This window comes from Morone saxatilis, unplaced genomic scaffold (genome assembly GCF_004916995.1).
Source record: "Morone saxatilis isolate NCDOM2014 unplaced genomic scaffold, NCSU_SB_2.0 Contig22, whole genome shotgun sequence".
Taxonomy (NCBI): domain Eukaryota; kingdom Metazoa; phylum Chordata; class Actinopteri; family Moronidae; genus Morone; species Morone saxatilis.
The window spans coordinates 151,401-159,355 of record NW_023339785.1 but is presented as its reverse complement, the minus strand read 5'-3'; the positions used below and the strand labels follow the sequence as shown (position 1 = coordinate 159,355).

At 38.6% G+C, this 7,955-nt stretch overlaps 1 protein-coding gene across 3 annotated transcripts in view; it reads right to left on the bottom strand.

Annotated features, from left to right (window-relative positions):
- Positions 1–2,416, bottom strand: part of fbxo38 (F-box protein 38) — a 38,793-nt gene extending 36,377 nt beyond the window's left edge. For all 3 annotated transcript variants that reach the window (XM_035669205.1, XM_035669207.1, XM_035669206.1), the window contains exon 1: positions 2,199–2,416. The gene's annotated coding sequence lies outside the window, so the exon portion shown is untranslated. The remainder of the gene's footprint in view (positions 1–2,198) is intronic.
- Positions 2,417–7,955: the final 5,539 nt, after the last annotated feature.

Genomic DNA, 7,955 nt, shown 5'->3' with positions numbered 1-7,955 from the left:
GGCTCCTGGTGCCGACATGTCGAAGTATCCTTGAGAAGATACTGAACCGGCCGAATTTGCTTCCCGAATGCGTGCATCGGGTGGTTGAATGTGTATGAATGGCATTAGTTTTCTGTTCCGATGGCTTGCCATCGCTGGTGGTGAATTGTGGGAAAGTGATGTGGCACGTAGGTGTAAAAGCGCTTGAGTGGTCAGGAACGACTAGAAAAGGCGCTATACAAGTACAGGGTCCATTTACCATTTACCATCTTATACTGAGAAAATCTAAATGGAATGATACTAATATTATAAATCGAACTGGGGACAAAGCTGGACACTGATATGTCATGTCATTTAATATTGTCATGGCCAAAATCAGGGCATGAATAGTTATAACTGAGTTAGTAAATTGAACTGTATTGTGTATAGCGCCTTTCTAGTTTCTTCACACTCATGCACTTTTTACATGACATGCCACATTCCCCTATTTTGCCCATTCATTGCACATCATTACAGTAAAGGCAGAGGTATATTCTAAACTCATTCATCATATTAGACACTAAGCACAGCATCAGGAGGCAATTAAGTTGGGGGTGTAACTATCTTGCTCAAGGCACTTCGACATGCAACAGGAGGAGCCGGATTTTGAACCACTCTACCTCCTGAGCACGCTTTTTTTAAACTGTTATAAATTTATATAAATAAATAAATCATATTTTGACCAATATTTGCTGAAGTTTTCACTGTCTCCTGATACATGCAGACAGATAATCTTGTTTTTGGGGAAAAAAAAAAATCAGGTTATCCAGTCATTCTAGTGCTCCTAATCCTATTTGCAAGAATGCCACCGGCCGAACGAACACAACCAATCAGAAGGCAATATTATTGTATGTTCCATTTACCTGCCCAGGGACTACGGCTGGAAAATAGCAATTTTGCTAAAACCCGGTTGCAATGCCATCTCTCCTTGTTATATACCAAGGTTAATGTTTTATTGTGCGGCTGTCCCTGTTAAATAAAACAAAAATAATAATAATAAGAAGAAGAAGAAGAAAAGAAAGAAGAATGAAAGATATAAAGACAACTCGGAAAAGAATTCAAAATGAACTATCCTTCTTAACTCTAACTGGGTGTTTTCGTCCTGGTTGGATTCGTGGAAATGCCATTTCTTCTGGGGATCGAACGAACAACCTTCTGATTAGGGGATGACCCCCTCTGCCTCTGCGCCACAGCCGCCCATTTTCAAGATCCATTTTACTGTACCTCTATAACTAAAATATATGACCATTTGTACCACAGCAAGGAAACAGCAACAGCAAGGAAATTAAAAAGTAGTCATATGTTTGTTTTACCTGAGCTAAGATGAATGTTTTCATTCTCTCTACAGAAACTAAATTTTACCAGCAGTTGATAGATACTTTGGGCCCCTTACAACAACTTACCAGCTAACATTATATTCCTGGTTTGTTCCAGGGCCCTTCTCAGCTTTTGAGCCATAAAAGGGATTTCATGTGGACATTTCTCCCACTGAAAAATCGGAAATGTTTACAACAGAAACAAATAATTGCTCCATGGCAGAGTGTATGAACTGATTTCTCTGAGTATCTCTGAATATGGTCAGGCTGTAGAACTCTGGGTCTATTTATTGTTCGCAGATAGGGGTAAATGTGTTTTATTTTGATAGATAAATAAAAGAGTGACAAGAGCCACCGTCTGTGAGATGTGACACAATGACACGGCAGGACGTGATTTCTGTTAGTGCTGTGCTGATTTACACAAAAATCACACAGAGCTCCTTCTCAAATAATGAATTAAAGGAATAGATCAATGTTTTAGGAGATATTATTCTTTGTTCCTTTCTTTCCAAGAGTGAGATATGCTTTATAGGTGTTGGTAGGTGTATTTCCTGACTGATATCAATCCTCTCATCTAATCTAACTACGAAAAGAGAATAGTGTATTGTCCTAGTGATAGTCCTTTAAGACTACAGACTGGACACTGGTTAAAGCTTCATCCTGCCACTTGAATATGATGGTGCTTTGTGTTGGACTAATAGAATAGTAAGAGTGTGTACTAAACAACAAAGTGTATTTGAATCAAGGCTGGTGAAGATGATGGTGATGATTGTAATGGTGAAGATATGAAGATGCTCCCTATGATGTGAAACTCGGCAACAGGATAGAGGCTTGAAGCTTGATGTCATGTACCATTCTCTCTCTCACACACACACACACACACACACACACACACAGAGTTAGGCTGGGAGAGGGCAGGTTTGTTTGTTGGTTTAGTTTAGTTGGGGCAACACTTCCTGAGGACAGACCTCGAGACATGACCTACTGTGGGACTTTCTAAGCTGTGTTTGTGAGTGAGTGTGAGAGAGAAAGAGAGCAGGTCTTTCTTCTTAATATGGACTTGTTGAGCCCAGAGCAGAGGGAGAGAGACTGAGTAAGATAAAGCTTCCTCTCCCTCTGCTGCCTTTTAAGTGAGTCTCTCCCCACTGTGACTAGAAAAGGGAATGTATGTAGCCAGCTTGGAGGAGGGGGTGGGGGTGGGGTGACAGACTATCAGTGGGAGCAATCACAGACTGGAAGAGGGAATGTTTATCCAAAGCAGCAATCCTAGTTTCCATGATCCCCAAAATAAAAGGCTGGCTCAAACCTTATATGGGTAGACTGGGAGTTTCCAGCCAAGCGGAGTCAGAGCATTCTTGGAAAACACCCGGCCTCTCTTTCTCCAACACTCTCTTTATATGTCTCTCTTTGTCAGGAACTCAGTGATATATATGGTAACTGTTAGAGTGACAGTGCTGGTGCTCAGAGGACAATAAAATACCACAAGAACATTGTAAAAAAAACAGTTCTACAGTAATTAAAAAAGGGCAACAAGTGATAAGCTTTATCAGATGTTGCTGTACAATTCAGTTCAATTTGATGTCAATTAAATTTGATTTGTATAGCGCTAATTCATAACAAAATGTTGTCTGTTTTGCACTTTCTGCACAGAAACTCAGATCACAAGAAGCTATTGCCACCACTGCATCCACTCAGCCTTTAGCTGTTTTCCAGAATCTTGCAATAATTCTGGGCAATATAAACAATAAGTAAACACAAGGGCTCCAAATGAGCCAACTTACAAACATCAGATGTGTCAGTAAGGTGTTGTTCTACAACATGAACAGCTTCAGTGGTCCATGACATATATTCTCTGGTGTCTGAAAGTCTACCGCGGGGAAGAGCAGCATTCCTCTAAAAGATATTCCATCTTCACGGTGGTGGTGGAGAGCGCTGACAACTGTCATTTTCATACTCATCAAACCATTCAGTGAGCTCTGAAACTGAATGGAAGCACATGAATTAATTGTTTTTCACTGATTTGTTAAACATCTTTGCAATGAAATTGCACTTAAAATATGTGATATCAGCTCATAGTTGGTATATAAATGGCCTGTTAGTATTTAAGAGAATCAGTAAAACAAACCACCAAACCATTCTAGACTCCTCAGACTTTGACCCTGAACTGTCTCCACTGTCTCCATGTGTCCACACACGTCAAACTCAAACCTGAAAGGTTAGAGCCTCCAACAGCAGCAGGATTGCGGACTAATAACCCATAACCCATGACCCATAACTGTGCAAACACACAATATAAAAACCACCCTTACTACTGAAGACATAGCTCCTATTCAGGTTTTTATTTTCATTTGTAATTCATTTTCTGTCATTTCTGGATCTTGTTTTGAACATAAAGTGTGAATCTAATCAAAGTAAGCAGGAAATTCCCTCTGAAACACAGCAGAAGAAAAAGCAGAGTCTTCTAACGCTAAAATAGTCAAATACAGCATCAGAAATTGTACAGTATTGTATCCTGCAGCTGGTAGAGCAGGTCATTGACAGTTTAATTTCACAGCTGCCCACTGCTTCTAGTGTTTAGAATGGGTTAAATGCAGAGGACACATTTTGTTTCAATTAATGTAAATGCTCAGAAATTGCAGTATAGTTAAAGACTGTAACCCTGAATCTGTTGTATTCCTCCTCAACCGATAGGAAGGAGTAGAGAGCCAACGGTTATAAAGAGCATACATGATATCCGTTTGTCAGCCTGTGTGTGCGTGCATGTGTGCGCAGCTGTCTGTTGCTGTAATGCCTCTGTTTTAACTAAGTGTGTTGTGTTTCAGATCTCAGAGTTTGGCTTGAAGTAGAGAGGTGAGTATCACACTCACACATACACACACACAGGATTGCATTTTGAAAGCTTTATCTTGTGAGTGGTGTGCGGAATGTTAGAGGGAGCCCAGCAGCCCCCCGCCCACAGGGGAAGCTTGCGCTATTATGCTAGGTCTACTGGCGGTTTTAATTATTTCAACCCTCCTTCCTCTCTCTCTGTCGCCTCTCCTGTCATCTCTCTCACACACACAGTTTTTGCACCCTTTTTTTGTCTCACACTGCTTTGACCAATAGGTATTATGTATTATTATGAGGTATGAAGTGTGAGACATTGTTGTGTCTCTTCCATTAGGCATGAGTGACTATGTTTTACTCAGCTTTAATTAATGTTTCATGTCTATGAATAAGCTCCATGTCCAGTATGATTGTTAGAGAAATGTGTCAATTCTGATGTCAGTTATCATCATAAGGCATCACTCTGACTTTAACTGTGATCTCACTTCATTATGATTCATATCAGCTAGTGATAGCTCATGCGAGTTTCTGTGATTTGGGGATTTTCAAGATGTTAAATTTTGTGTAATATTTCTTTGTTAGCTGTAAAGTTCCAAACCTGGGGTGTCCTGACCCCAACTAGGGGTGTAAGAAAACCTTAAAAAGAATATACACAGTAGGCCTATATCTCAGCCTTTCAATTCATACGGACACGGTGAAGACCTGAACACAAGCTCTATCCACACAGCCTTTAATCTCTGACAATTAGAAAAGTTAAAACCAAAGATCTAACAGAACAATAAGATGAAAACAATGAATTTGTCAAAAAACAAGGCTATTAAGTACTAATGATTGTTAATATATATATATATATATATATATATATATAAAAGTTCCTAAAAATATCAGGAAGACTGATCTCTAATGAAACAGGTAATAATCTACTCAAAATTCATCCATCCATTATTGTTATAGAAAAGGGCTCGCTTAAGAAAAAAGGTTGGGAACCACTGATGTAGAAGTTGTTAAATCAGAATAGAAATCTGTCTAAAGTGACTAACTGTGCTTTGTTTGCTGTGTCCCTGTGCTTCTCTCCAGCTGACTTTCTGGTCAATCCCTGCGGCCCATGGTGCAGTGCTGCATCTCTGGTCAGTTGGTAGTCTGAGATGAAGCACTGTAGCTCGGGACGGAGGACAGAAATTCGACTCTGATTGTATCCAGAACCAGGTAACAGCATCCGGCATCAGGGCTCTGCTTTGCTTTAGACAGGGACAATGATATGCATAAAAGGGTCAGAAAGTTGGTCTTTTTTGATAAATTCAGTATTTAGTGTTCCATAAGTGGAACCATCAGGAAAGACAAAACAGACGTGACAGCTTCAAAGCTTTGAATGTGCAGTCTGTAGATGAGACGTATGGAAACCATAGCTGGATCTCTGTATGTGAGGAATGGGGTCCATTGGCGTTGATCAGATGAGGAAGAGCATACCGACTTCTTGTTTTTCTCCTCCTCTCTCCTGGGGTCCAGTTTTCCCAGGAATCCCTTGACCTATCAGAAAGGGGGATTCCTGGAAATACTGTTCTTGGGGGCGGGGCATATCAGCTATTGCATGCACAGTATTATACTGTAATTATATGTAATGTGTGTAATAATGTTCTAGGTTTATATTTAGTTTTTAGACATAAGAATCATTATTAATTATATTATATATTATTATATTATTATTGATTATAGATTATTATATAAGTCCAGTTCAAAGTCACACATCCTGGGACTTGTTCCCTAACCGTCCTCTCACTCCCTTCCTCACCACTGGGGCAGCAATATGACGATTCTGTGTAAAATTTTATGATTACTGCTCTTTGTGAAATAAACATTCAAAACAAAGAAATATTAATATGGGCTGTATAGTTAGTTACTTTGTATAAATACTGCAGTGTGGGATAAGAGCAAAAAATTCTCAGGAAACACCACAATGTAAAAATAATCCACTAGAATAAAAGCAAAAATCCTACTTGTGTACTTTATTTATTTATGTCTTTTATGCCTAAAAACATGGTGCATTTTTTTTATGGCTGTTGACGGTATTTTTTGATTTATGGAGATTTCAATTCCCTCCATGAAAATCTTTGACTATAATATGTCATGTGTACTTTAGTTTATCCAATGTTCAGATTTCTTTTCTTGAATTGTATAAATTGGTGCATTAATTAGATAATGCTTCATTTGCATATTTAATATTTCAGCTTGTAATAAAAACAAATAATTGTCTTAATGTAATCAATTGGGGCAGGTTCATGCTGATATCTATTACATGTTTTACCCTGTTCACCTGTAGTATAATAAGAATAATTAAACATTTACACAAGTCAGAAAATGAATGACTATAATAAAAAAAATAATCAACAGAGGACCTATAATCATATACAGATGGGAATATTAGATGTAAGATTTTAAAAATAATATCTTTGACAGTAATTTAAAAAAAAATCTTCCTCAGCCTCCACGTACGATTACTATCAGATTCAGCTTGTACTGTGGGGAATTTGATGAATATGTTTGTATGGTCAAATCATATACCATCTATGTCAGCTCCATCAAAACATATGTTACTTAACAATGTGGATTCGTGCAGATGTAATGGTTTTAATCAAATACCTGTATTCTTCAAAAAGAACAAAAAGTCATGTCTACAAAAATGACAGCATTGTGGCACATTGGTCACAAAAACAGATGAGTGGTGAGAAACTGTGGATGAAACATCGCTTCCAGGAAACAGTAAAAGGAAGACCTCTGCTACTTGAACCTAACTGGCTCCAGATTGGACTGATTCCAGGTGGAGTTTGTTGTATTGAGCTTTGGCCTGGGCATGTCAGTTGCCCTCAGTGTGTGTATCATGTGGAGGATTGTAATCAAGGATTTGTTGCTTTAATAAATTGATTAAATAAAGCAAATATATTAATCATTTTGTGTTATTATCCACCTGACCAATTTCCAACTGCTGTCCTATGACGAGATATATTAAAACCAATGAGGTCGGGTAAGATCCAGGTCAAAGATTTTTGTGTTTTTGTGCTTGAAAGCAGAAGAGCAGAAGAAGCGAGGGAGTTGGGATTTGCAACTACACTGCTAGATGCCACTTAATCCTACACAGTGGACCTTTAAGCAGGTGGGCCCAGGTCTTAGTTTTTAGCCCATGCATAAAAGTCTAAATTATTTGTTGGAGTTGACTTTTGAATCTTTTTTTTTTTCACAGTATCAACCAAAATTACACTTCACAATATACTGTATGATTAGATAGCACCCCCCTCTCTTCAGAGGTAGCAAAAGTACAGTCATTTACATTGTTTTCGTAAAGTTTAAGATAGTGGTAAGACATGGACTACACTGACAGTAAACATTCTCAGATTGTTAACAAAGACAGATTCTAGAGTCTGCAGAGACAGTATAAAGATGGAGACAGTATGAGTCAGCAAAAATATCTGAACCAAGCTGCCAGGAAGACACAACAGGAGACCCAACTTGACTGTCAGTTGACCACTATCTTATACATTCAAATTTTTTTTCCTGCAGTCATTGGTATTAATTGATTAATTATTGGTAAAATATACAAACATTCACATTGGAGCTGGGGTTACCATCTCCCTCCATACCATGACCTTGAGCTGAGATGACTTTGTTGACAGTCTGTACAGTGCTGCGATCATACTGGAGCAGTGGTAAATAGTGTTAATAGGTAGCAACAAGGCACCATAACATTGGAGACGTTTTGAGGGTAAGGGCTCCACATATGACCACAAGGTGGTGGAGTTGTAG